Source organism: Procambarus clarkii, chromosome 22 (assembly GCF_040958095.1).
Source record: "Procambarus clarkii isolate CNS0578487 chromosome 22, FALCON_Pclarkii_2.0, whole genome shotgun sequence".
NCBI lineage: Eukaryota > Metazoa > Arthropoda > Malacostraca > Decapoda > Cambaridae > Procambarus > Procambarus clarkii.
The window spans coordinates 31,157,204-31,170,715 of record NC_091171.1 but is presented as its reverse complement, the minus strand read 5'-3'; positions in this window follow the sequence as shown (position 1 = coordinate 31,170,715).

Below are 13,512 nucleotides of genomic sequence, written 5' to 3'. Positions count from 1 at the left end.
ATGCATAATAAATGAACTAAACCTAAAAAAACTTATATTAAGGCCCCACCAGGGTCGAGCTACTGATCCTTCCCATGATGAAACCCCCACAACAAGTTGACTAACTCCTGGGTACCTATTTACTGCCAGGTAAACAGGAGCATTAGGTGATAGGAAATGCACCCAACCATATTTATGTCCCGACCGGAAATTGAACCCAGAATTCTTGATTGTAAGTCGAGAACGAAACTGACTGTACTGCTAGGACCCTTAAAAATAATAATAATAACAGTAATATATGCAAGATGTCTGGAAGAATACGAGATGAAACAATAAAGACCTTTTGTTTGCTGCCGATAATACGATAAACTCTTAGAACAAAAAGTTCATCTAATATCCCCCATCTCACAGGATGATTAGTCATACATGGAATGCAGAAGAGCCCATGAAATGTCAGGTCTCCTATTAGCCTCCGCTAGCAAACTTTGTGAAGAGCACAAGAATATCTTCCACTGTTCGTGAGTGAATGAAGTAGTTACAGAGCTCAAAGTACCTCAAATTATTTGGTCTGAAATCATTACTAACAAGGCAATCCTAGATATAGTGTTGGAGAGAATGTTCCAGCTCTTGTTCACGTAGTTTACAATTGAAATGTTCACCATTGGAGAACCTGCAGCTTCCTGCCATGGATATCGATATCCTAGCCTAATTCTGGTAATTTACAAAGTCTAAATCTAGTGGATGTTTTGTGCCGTCCATACATATAATTCTCAGTTCTAAACCTATCATAGCTCTTATATTCGTGCTTTCTGGCATTTGAATGTCAGTGACTGCATTTCTGTCATCCCTGATTTCCTGAAATACTACCGCTTTTACAAGAGAGATTGGAATGCCCAGGTCTAACTCAATTTCAGGCTTATCACATGTAGTTTAGCTGTTCTTTGTGTCATCATGCTGGACAACATCTATGTGAGATGGTATCCATACAAATGAGACGCTGAAACTTTTTTATCTTTGCATTAGTAATGTTGTTTATAATGGATGTTACAACGTTCCTAGTATCTATTTTGTAAGTTGGGTTTTTAAGTGTTTGAAAAGCTGCCTTTGAATCACAGAAAATTACTCCTGCACTGTTCTTCAGTGCGTTAGTGGCAAGTTGTAGTGCAACTACTTCTGTATGTGTGGAGCCAGTTACTCTGTCTCACACGTGTAGTCAGAGACCGAACTCAGAAGCAGAATGGCCAACATGACTAGCACAACAACGACCTTCACATTCCTGTCTTGGGATGTGCGTAGTGTGCGCAAGAGACGCATATATTCTCATGTATGTTTGTAACGATGGTTCTGATGGGGTGCGCCTGCAAGAACCACATACATCTTGCACCTTAACCAAGACACCACCTAGACCCCCTGGGGTATCTTATACCCCCCCCCATACTTCTTATACCTCCCCCAGGCATACTGACATATGTCAATGGGATCTAGTTTGTAAACACACTGTATTCAAAATCATAAGAGTAAAGACGCTAGCTATTATCAGCAGTTTCAGATGTCCACAGAGACTGGCTCTTCCTTCCCCTGCAACACCTATGTGAGGTGCGACAGAATGATGGAGACATCTCTTCTCCAAATCAACGTGACTCTGAAACGACTTTTTATTATAATGAAGTCATCATAATGGGTGACTTCAACGCATGTCAAATTAATTTATAATAATAATAATAATAATAATAATAATAATAATAATAATAATAATAATAATAATAATAATAACAACAATAATAATAATAATTTCTATTTGCAAGAAGGTACATATGGGTTGGTGAGATTACATAAGACTGGTATTTTACTTTCACGCAAAGTAACTAACACGCATATACCGTTTCGGGCAGATACCATTTTTTAAATTTATTTTGAAGAAAAATTTAGGGGCTGATAAACGAAACAAATGGTTCAATGTTTGTAAAATACCTCAGAAAAAAAACTCAGAATGACAGGTTTTGGTACAAACCCATTTAACAGCACCAATTTTCCAGGCGGAGGACTTGATTATTTACCTGAATTTCCCTGAGAGCCACTAACACTAATGGCTATGATGAGGACAAGACGCCAGCAGCTTGCCAAAGATCTCCCCATTTGTCCTGAGGATGTTTTCTAACTGGATTTTAAAATTTAACAGAGTTTGGGATTTTTATGACCCTGTGGGTGAAAAAGCAACTCCTGTTCTCAGTCCTACATTGTGGTTTGTTGAACTTGAAACCTTTGCTCCTTGTTTGTGTTACATCTGACCTTTTGAAGAAATTGCATGGGTCAGTATCCTCCAAACTGTTCAATATTTTAAAAGTTTCGATGAAATTAGCCGTGTCATGTCTGGTATGTAGTGTTTTCCTAGGGCTTGGCACTTTTACTGTTCACGTGTGTGACTTTCAGTGAATGACAGATTCTGACTCCGAGGTCCTTATCTTCATCACTTTGCCGCAAGGTAATGTTGTTAATTTGGTAGTTATGAACAAATCCACAAGGGCCGTGATGAGGGTTCGAACTTACGTCCGAGAGCATCCCAGACGCTGCCTTAATCGACTGCGCTACGACATGGTAAAATAATTGTAACCAGAAGTTCTACTGTCTACTGTCCTTACTTGGACCATGGGCGGTAGTGGACCCCATACTTCTCCTGTGGGCGGTAGTGGACCCCATACTTCTCCTGTGGGTGGTAGTGGACCCCATACTTCTCCTGTGGGTGGTAGTGGACCCCATACTTCTCCTGTGGGCGGTAGTGGACCCCATACTTCTCCTGTGGGCGGTAGTGGACCCCATACTTCTCCTGTGGGTGGTAGTGGACCCCATACTTCTCCTGTGGGTGGTAGTGGACCCCATACTCAAACTGTGGGTGGTAGTGGACCCCATACTCAAACTGTGGGCGGTAGTGAACCCCATACCCATCCTGTGGGCGGTAGTGGACCCCATATTCATCCTGTGGGCGGTAGTGGACCCCATACCCATCGCGTGGGCGGTAGTTGACCCCACACCCATCCTGTGGGCGGTAGTGGACCCCATACTCATACTGTAGGCGGTAGTGGACCCCATACTTCTCCTGTGGGCGGTAGTGGACCCCATACTTCTCCTGTGGGTGGTAGTGGACCCCATACTCAAACTGTGGGCGGTAGTGAACCCCATACCCATCCTGTGGGCGGTAGTGGACCCCATATTCATTCTGTGGGCGGTAGTGGACCCCATACTCATACTGTGGGCGGCAGTGGACCCCACACCCATCCTGTGGGCGGTAGTGGACCCCACACCCATCCTGTGGGTGGTAGTGGACCCCATACCCATCGTGTGGGCGGTAGTTGACCCCATATCCATCATGTGGGCGGTATTGGACCCAATACCCATCATGGGGGCGGTAGTGGTGCCCATACCCATCCTGTGAGCGGTAGTGGACCCCATACCCATGCTGTGAGAGGTAGTGGTCCCCATACCCATCCTGTGAGCGGTAGTGGACCCCATACCCATCCTGTGAGAGGTAGTGGTCCCCATACCCATCCTGTGAGCGGTAGTGGACCCCATACCCATCCTGTGAGAGGTAGTGGTCCCCATACCCATCGTGTGGGCGGTAGTGGACCCCATACCCATCATATGGGCGGTAGTGGACCCCATACCCATCATGTGGGCGGTAGTGGACCCCATACCCATCATATGGGCGGTAGTGGACCCCATACCCATCCTGTGGGCGGTAAATTAAAAATGTTATAGAGACACATGAGCAAGTTATAGTACCGATAAGTGGAGTAGTGGTATGACACTCGTCTGGCGTTTCACAAGCGTTTTGCCCTGGGTTCGTATCCTGACCGGGGAGGATTTACTGAGCGTCAGTCCTTAACTTTAGCCTCTGTTTACCCAGCAGTAAAATGAGTATCTGGTTGTTAAAATGATTTGGCGGGTCGTATTCCGGGGACCATATGATTAAGGACTTGCCCGTAACGCTACGCGTGCTGGGGGCTGTACTCACCTAATTGTGCTTGCGGGGGTTGAGCTTTGGCTCTTTGGTCCCGCCTCTCAACAACACCTCTGTGTAGGAGTGTAAGAACTCTTGTATATATAAATAAATAAATATGACCTTCTGAAGAAGTTTTCTGGACCAACATCTTCCATATTAACTCCCTCCAGACGATAATTTGCAACTCCTCTCTCATTCTATGATAGTCTCCTTGAAGATAGTCAGGAAAGTTATCGTCCTGGACCTTATGTGTGTTTCTGGAATTGTATTCCACCTTAGAATATTGTGGTCTCATAAGTTGTGAGCTTCTCCACAACCATCCCAAGTCTTTATCCTGACCCCTTCCAAGTCTTATATAGTCGTAATGGCTTAGTGCTTTCACCTAATAATCCCTGCCTCTGCACTCAGACAGACAGAGACAGTTCTCCACAACCAGATCTTGAGTGATCTAGGTTCATGTTACAAGGGGTGGGTTCTGTCACATTGATGCATGAGAAAAAGTCTTGTTGTAAGTCAAGATATTGTTCTCCTTCCACTTGTGATGTTAGAGTCTCAATCTATTCTTCGTGATTAAAGTCCCCCATTATAAAAGATTCGCCTATAGCTCCAGCACTGATCACTTGGAGCTCTATAATTACTTCATACAGTCAGGAATATTGGAAGATATTCTTGTGCTGTACCCAGATGTTGATAGTGGAGGCTAATAGATCAGCCTCACATTTCTTGTTCTCTCCTGATTCCATGTATGACTGGTCGTCCTGTGAGGTGGGAAGTTGGACGAGGTTGTAGCTCATCCAGAAAATCGTGAAGATGCTGTTCAGGCAGAGTTGATCTGTTCTTGTATTGAGGCTGGTATTTTCTCCCCTAATTCCATGCATGACGAACCATCCTGCGAGATGAGAATATTAGATGAACTTACAGATAGTTTTTTATATACACTGTATAATCTTTCTCGTAGAGTAGGGTAGAAGCACACTGCTGTGTATACCTAAGCTTGTTAATAAAAAAATTCAAATTATGAAGATGTGCAGGTTGCTGTGCTGCTGCTGCTGTGTCAGCCCTGTAGCATACTCCTACTGTCAGTTAGCTACCATCTTCAGCTAGTATGTTGCACCATATACCTGGTTCACCACATGACAATCAACACCTGAAACATTTGCTAACGGCACAACCATCATTTTCTCAGATGTTAACCCTCTTATTCTGACGCTGTGAGAATTCTTTGTCTTATTGTTTCTACAGTTAACTGCAAAAAAGTCCACATGTAGGTAATTAGTAACAAATAAAAAAAATCCAAATAAATTGAAAAAAACGTATTTGGAAACAAGTCAACCAATCAAATTGAATTAAGAATAAACAATACTCAAATTGAGAGCAGAGCAGAAGGAAAGTTCCTTGTCCTTCACATTGGCAACAAATTCTGTCAATTAACATAAACAAAATACAAATGTGTTATATTTCTATGACCTTAATAAGCAGCTCCTCCTGCCTGGTGACTGACAGACGCTCGCAATAACCGGATCTTGCCGCTCTCTTCCAGGTGATGTAAACATCCCACAACCTTATTACAGTTGTACCCTTGTAGCTCTAATGCACCGTGCCACCGTGCACAGTCTCCTGCGTCCACTGTTTCTAGCCTCCTGCACCAGCCCCACCTCCTGCACCAGCCCCACCTCCTGCACCAGCCCCACCTCATGCACCAGCCCCACCTCCTGCACCAGCCCCACCTCCTGCACCAGCCCAGCCTCCTGCACCAGCCCCACCTCCTGCACCAGCCCCACCTCCTGCACCAGCCCAGCCTCCTGCACCAGCCCCACCTCCTGCACCAGCCCCACCTCCTGCACCAGCCCCACCTCCTGCACCAGCCCCACCTCCTGCATCAGCCCCACCTCCTGCACCAGCCCCACCTCCTGCACCAGCCCAGCCTCCTGCACCAGCCCCACCTCCTGCACCAACCCAGCCTCCTGCACCAGCCGCACCTCCTGCACCAGCCCCACCTCCTGCACCAGCCCCACCTCCTGCACCAGCCCCATCTCCAGCACCAGCCCAGCCTCCTGCACCAGCCCAGCCTCCTGCACCAGCCCAGCCTCCTGCACCAGCCCAGCCTCCTGCACCAGCCCAGCCTCCTGCACCAGCCCAGCCTCCTGCACTAGCCCAGCATCCTGCACCAGCCCAGCCTCCTGCACCAGCCCCACCTCCTGCACCAGCCCAGCCTCCTGCACCAGCCCCACCTCCTGCACCAGCCCAGCCTCCTGCACCAGCCCCACCTCCTGCACCAGCCCCACCTCCTGCACCAGCCCAGCCTCCTGCACCAGCCCCACCTCCTGCACCAGCCCAGCCTCCTGCACCAGCCCAGCCTCCTGCACCAGCCCCACCTCCTGCACCAGCCCCACCTCCTGCACCAGCCCCACCTCCTGCACCAGCCCCACTTCCTGCACCAGCCCAGCCTCCTGCACCAGCCCCACCTCCTGCACCAGCCCAGCCTCCTGCACCAGCCTCACCTCCTGCACCAGCCCAGCTTCCTGCACCAGCCCCACCTCCTGCACCAGCCCCACCTCCTGCACCAGCCCCACCTCCTGCACCAGCCCCACCTCCTGCACCAGCCCCACCTCCTGCACCAGCCCCACCTCCTGCACTAGCCCAGCCTCCTGTACCAGCCCAGCCTCCTGCACTAGCCCCACCTCCTGCACTAGCCCAGCCTCCTGTACCAGCCCAGCCTCCTGCACCAGCCCCACCTCCTGCACCAGCCCAACCTCCTGCACCAGCCCAGCCTCCTGCACCAGCCCAGCCTCCTGTACCAGCCCAGCCTCCTGCACTAGCCCCACCTCCTGCACCAGCCCCACCTCCTGCACCAGCCCAACCTCCTGCACCAGCCCAGCCTCCTGCACCAGCCCAGCCTCCTGCACCAGCCCAGCCTCCTGCACCAGCCCCACCTCCTGCACCAGCCCAGCCTCCTGCACCAGCCCAGCCTCCTGCACCAGCCCCACCTCCTGCACCAGCCCCACCTCCTGCACCAGCCCAGCCTCCTGCACCAGCCCAGCCTCCTGCACCAGCCCCACCTCCTGCACCAGCCCTACCTCCTGCACCAGCCCAGCCTCCTGCACCAGCCCCACCTCCTGCACCAGCCCCACCTCCTGCACCAGCCCAGCCTCCTGCACCAGCCCAGCCTCCTGCACCAGCCCCACCTCCTGCACCAGCCCCACCTCCTGCACCAGCCCCACCTCCTGCACCAGCCCTGCCTCCTGCACCAGCCCAGCCTCCTGCACCAGCCCAGCCTCCTGCACCAGCCCAACCTCCTGCACCAGCCCCACCTCCTGCACCAGCCCAGCCTCCTGCACCAGCCCCACCTCCTGCACCAGCCCCACCTCCTGCACCAGCCCCACCTCCTGCACCAGCCCAGCCTCCTGCACCAGCCCAGCCTCCTGCACCAGCCCAGCCTCCTGCACCAGCCCCACCTCCTGCACTAGCCCAGCCTCCTGCACCAGCCCTACCTCCTGCACCAGCCCAGCCTCCTGCACCAGCCCCACCTCCTGCACCAGCCCCACCTCCTGCACTAGCCCAGCCTCCTGCACCAGCCCTACCTCCTGCACCAGCCCAGCCTCCTGCACCAGCCCCACCTCCTGCACCAGCCCCACCTCCTGCACCAGCCCAGCCTCCTGCACCAGCCCCACCTCCTGCACCAGCCCCACCTCCTGCACCAGCCCCACCTCCTGCACCAGCCCAGCCTCCTGCACCAGCCCAACCTCCTGCACCAGCCCAGCCTCCTGCACCAGCCCAGCCTCCTGCACCAGCCCCACCTCCTGCACCAGCCCAGCCTCCTGCACCAGCCCCACCTCCTGCACCAGCCCCACCTCCTGCACCAGCCCCACCTCCTGCACCAGCCCAGCCTCCTGCACCAGCCCAGCCTCCTGCACCAGCCCCACCTCCTGCACCAGCCCAGCCTCCTGCACCAGCCCCACCTCCTGCACCAGCCCAGCCTCCTGCACCAGCCCCACCTCCTGCACCAGCCCCACCTCCTGCACCAGCCCCACCTCCTGCACCAGCCCCACCTCCTGCACCAGCCCCACCTCCTGCACTAGCCCAGCCTCCTGCACCAGCCCAGCCTCCTGCACCAGCCCCACCTCCTGCACCAGCCCCACCTCCTGCACCAGTCCCACCTCCTGCACCAGCCCAGCCTCCTGCACCAGCCCAGCCTCCTGCACCAGCCCCACCTCCTGCACCAGCCCCACCTCCTGCACCAGCCCCACCTCCTGCACCAGCCCCACCTCCTGCACCAGCCCAGCCTCCTGCACCAGCCTAGCCTCCTGCACCAGCCCAGCCTCCTGCACCAGCCCCACCTCCTGCACCAGCCCCACCTCCTGCACCAGCCCAGCCTCCTGCACCAGCCCAGCCTCCTGCACCAGCCCAGCCTCCTGCACCAGCCCCACCTCCTGCACCAGCCCAGCCTCCTGCACCAGCCCCACCTCCTGTACCAGCCCCACCTCCTGCACCAGCCCCACCTCCTGCACCAGCCCAGCCTCCTGCACCAGCCCAGCCTCCTGCACCAGCCCCACCTCCTGCACCAGCCCCACCTCCTGCACCAGCCCCACCTCCTGCACCAGCCCCACCTCCTGCACCAGCCCAGCCTCCTGCACCAGCCCCACCTCCTGCACCAGCCCCACCTCCTGCACCAGCCCAGCCTCCTGCACCAGCCCCACCTCCTGCACCAGCCCAGCCTCCTGCACCAGCCCCACCTCCTGCACCAGCCCCACCTCCTGCACCAGCCCAGCCTCCTGCACCAGCCCCACCTCCTGCACCAGCCCCACCTCCTGCACCAGCCCAGCCTCAGCATGGAGCATGTTGTGACGCGGTACTTCAACACGTACCCGTCTTGCAGGGCAGAGAACAGGTTTTGGTACCAAGGGCCAAGTGGGGCGGCCGGCCTCCGGTCCCGTCCCACTGACGTTATCATGTACCCCGCCCCGGTGTACCCCGCCCCGGTGTACCCCGCCCCGGTGTACCCCGCCCCGGTGTACCCCTCCCCCGGTGTACCCTGCCCCGGTGTACCCCGCCCCGGTGTACCCCGCCCCGGTGTACCCCGCCCCGGTGTACGCCGCCCCGGTGTACCCCGCCCCGGTGTACCCCCGCCCCGGTGTACCCCGCCCCGGTGTACCCCGCCCCGGTGTACCCCTCCCCCGGTGTACCCCGCCCCGGTGTACCCCGCCCCGGTGTACCCCGCCCCGGTGTACCCCGCCCCGGTGTACGCCGCCCCGGTGTACCCCGCCCCGGTGTACCCCCGCCCCGGTGTACCCCCACCCCGCCCCGGTGTACCCCCCCCCGGTGTACCCCGCCCCGGTGTACCCCCGCCCCGGTGTACCCCCACCCCGCCCCGGTGTACCCCCCCCGGTGTACCCCGCCCCGGTGTACGCCGCCCCGGTGTACGCCGCCCCGGTGTACGCCGCCCCGGTGTACGCCGCCCCGGTGTACGCCGCCCCGGTGTACGCCGCCCCGGTGTAACCCCCCCGGTGTACCCCCCCGGTGTACGCCGCCCCGGTGTACCCCCCCCGGTGTACGCCGCCCCGGTGTACCCCCCCCGGTGTACGCCGCCCCGGTGTACCCCCCCCCCGGTGTACGCCGCCCCGGTGTACCCCCCCCGGTGTACCCCCCCCGGTGTACCCCGCCCCGGTGTACGCCGCCCCGGTGTACCCCCCCCGGTGTACGCCGCCCCGGTGTACGCCGCCCCGGTGTACCCCCCCCGGTGTACGCCGCCCCGGTGTACCCCCCCCCGGTGTACGCCGCCCCGGTGTACCCCCCCCGGTGTACGCCGCCCCGGTGTACCCCGCCCCGGTGTACGCCGCCCCGGTGTACGCCGCCCCGGTGTACCCCCCCCCCCGGTGTACGCCGCCCCGGTGTACCCCCCCCGGTGTACGCCGCCCCGGTGTACGCCGCCCCGGTGTACCCCGCTCCTGTGTACCCCGCCCCTGTGTACCCCGCCCCGGTGTACCCCGCCCCGGTGTACCCCGCCCCTGTGTACCCCGCCCCGGTGTACCCCGCCCCTGTGTACCCCGCCCCGGTGTACCCCCCCCCGGTGTACGCCGCCCCGGTGTACCCCCCCTGGTGTACGCCGCCCCGGTGTACCCCCCCCCGGTGTACGCCGCCCCGGTGTACCCCCCCCCTGTGTACCCCGCCCCGGTGTACCCCGCCCCGGTGTACCCCGCCCCTGTGTACCCCGCCCCTGTGTACCCCGCCCCGGTGTACCCCCCCCGGTGTACGCCGCCCCGGTGTACCCCCCCCCTGTGTACCCCGCCCCGGTGTACCCCGCCCCGGTGTACCCCGCCCCTGTGTACCCCGCCCCTGTGTACCCCGCCCCTGTGTACCCCGCCCCTGTGTACCCCGCCCCGGTGTACCCCGCCCCGGTGTACCCCGCCCCGGTGTACCCCCCCCCGGTGTACCCCGCCCCGGTGTACCCCCCCCGGTGTACCCCGCCCCGGTGTACCCCGCCCCGGTGTACCCCGCCCCGGTGTACCCCGCCCCGGTGTACCCCCCCGGTGTACCCCCGCCCCGGTGTACCCCGCCCCTGTGTACCCCGCCCCTGTGTACCCCGCCCCGGTGTACCCCCCCCGGTGTACCCCGCCCCGGTGTACCCCGCCCCGGTGTACCCCCCCCCCCCGGTGTACCCCGCCCCGGTGTACCCCGCCCCGGTGTACCCCGCCCCTGTGTACCCCGCCCCTGTGTACCCCGCCCCTGTGTACCCCGCCCCGGTGTACCCCCCCCCCGGTGTACCCCGCCCCGGTGTACCCCGCCCCTGTGTACCCCGCCCCTGTGTACCCCGCCCCGGTGTACCCCGCCCCGGTGTACCCCGCCCCTGTGTACCCCGCTCCTGTGTACCCCGCCCCGGTGTACCCCGCCCCGGTGTACCCCGCCCCGGTGTACCCCGCCCCGGTGTACCCCGCCCCTGTGTACCCCGCCCCGGTGTACCCCGCCCCGGTGTACCCCGCCCCTGTGTACCCCGCTCCTGTGTACCCCGCCCCGGTGTACCCCGCCCCGGTGTACCCCGCCCCGGTGTACGCCGCCCCGGTGTACCCCGCCCCGGTGTACCCCGCCCCTGTGTACCCCGCCCCGGTGTACCCCGCCCCGGTGTACCCCGCCCCTGTGTACCCCGCCCCGGTGTACCCCCCCCCCCCGGTGTACCCCGCCCCGGTGTACCCCGCCCCGGTGTACCCCTCCCCCGGTGTATGCCGCCCCGGTGTACCCCGCCCCGGTGTACCCCCCCCCCGGTGTACCCCGCCCCGGTGTACGCCGCCCCGGTGTACCCCGCCCAGGTGTACCCCGCCCCTGTGTACCCCGCCCCGGTGTACCCCGCCCCGGTGTACCCCGCCCCGGTGTACCCCGCCCCGGTGTACCCCTCCCCCGGTGTACGCCGCCCCGGTGTACCCCGCCCCGGTGTACCCCGCCCCGGTGTACCCCGCCCCTGTGTACCCCGCCCCTGTGTACCCCGCCCCGGTGTACCCCGCCCCGGTGTACCCCGCCCCTGTGTACCCCGCCCCTGTGTACCCCGCCCCTGTGTACCCCGCCCCGGTGTACCCCGCCCCTGTGTACCCCGCCCCGGTGTACCCCGCCCCGGTGTACCCCGCCCCGGTGTACCCCGCCCCGGTGTACGCCGCCCCGGTGTACGCCGCTCCTGTGTACCCCGCCCCGGTGTACCCCCTCCCCCGGTTTACCCCCCCCCCCCCGGTGTAACCCCCCCCCCCCGGTGTACCCCCCCCCCCGCCCCTGCGCTTAGATATCATATATGTGATGAGATTACTATTTATATTCATTAGAATAATCTAAAGGTAATGCTAAGCAACTATATTATAAGGAGCAGGATGAGCCAGGAGCCAGGTGTGTGCCAGAGCCTTCATATGGTCGCTGCACCGGATTTCTTGCGTATCAACGTGTTGAGCAGGTAAAGTCTAGGTGCACATCAGCCTAGGAATGAATGATCGCTGATATAATAATCTTCTTAAGAAAGGCATTACCAGCATGAGGCTGTTGATGGTTGAGCGCCTTGTGTTATTGGTGCGGACTTCTTTTTGTGCATGAAGTTTGGCCAGGTGAGAAACTTTATGAATTTTAGCCTTATGAATTACAGCAAGTTCACCAACATCTCCCTGGTGTTGAAGGCTCTGATGTTCAGATCAGTCCAACCAGACTTGGTCAAGACTAGATATTGAGGTTATCTTGAGATAGTTTCGGGACTTAGAGATGAGCCTTTTTGCATGGTTCTTCACGTTGTCCAAACTTCTGATGAACTGTGGAACTGTGGGGGCAAGCAGTCCAAAAGACTGCATACTCAAGATGGGAACAAACTTGTACTTCATATAGGTCTTACAATATCAAGAGAGCCTGAGATACCTAGTAGCTTGAAGCTTGGCTAGTATTCCGGAGTGTCAGACCCGATCAAAGGCGCCTGCAAAGTCCAGTATAACAACACAGCTGATCTTGGACTCATCCAATGACTGATACCTCTTAGTGAAAAGGTTTAGCCAGAGATCAGCAGCAGATCGGCCTTTACTAACAACATACTATAGCTCACAGAGTAGCCGATGATGGTCAAAAATATATCATTTGCCGATGGATTAGTGTCATAGAAATTATACCAGTTACTGGAGAGCAGCGACACTGGTCTGTAGTTACCAACCACTGAACGGCTCTTGTTTTTGCGGAACTAAGACCTGCCTTCTTCCATAAGGAGCCACATTCCTGGAGCAAGGCAGGGATGGTAGAGGCACGTGAGAGGTGGAGCCAACACGTCAGCACAACTACGTTACAGTCTTGGGCTCATCTTTCCTAACTGGTGAACTGAACTGTTAGAACTGGTCATTCTGTTGCTCTGTTTGAGTGTTGGTGGCTTGACAAGAATGTAAGAACGTCAGTGTTATGTACTCTCACAAACCTGATGTATCTTATTGTATATAAATAAATCAAATAAATGAATAAATATATCTTATCCGGCCCCACAGCCGTGCCTTTGTTGAATGTTTTACGGACATGGTCAACTGCTGCATGTTGAATAACAACTACAGTATCTTGAATAACAACTACAGCATCTTGAATAACAACTACAGCATCTTGAATAACAACTACAGCATCTTGAATAACACCTACAGCATCTTGAATAACACCTACAGCATCTTGAATAACAACTACAGCATCTTGAATAACAACTACAGCATCTTGAATAACAACTACAGCATCTTGAATAACACCTACAGCATCTTGAATAACAACTACAGTATCTTGAATAACAACTACAGCATCTTGAATAACAACTACAGCATCTTGAATAACAACTACAGCATCTTGAATAACATCTGCAGCATCTTGAATAACAACTACAGCATCTTGAATAACATCTGCAGCATCTTGAATAACAACTGCAGCATCTTGAATAACAACTGCAGCATCTTGAATAACATCTGCAGCATCTTGAATAACATCTGCAGCATCTTGAATAACAACTACAGCATCTTGAATAACATCTGCAGCATCTTGAATAACAACTGCAGCATCTT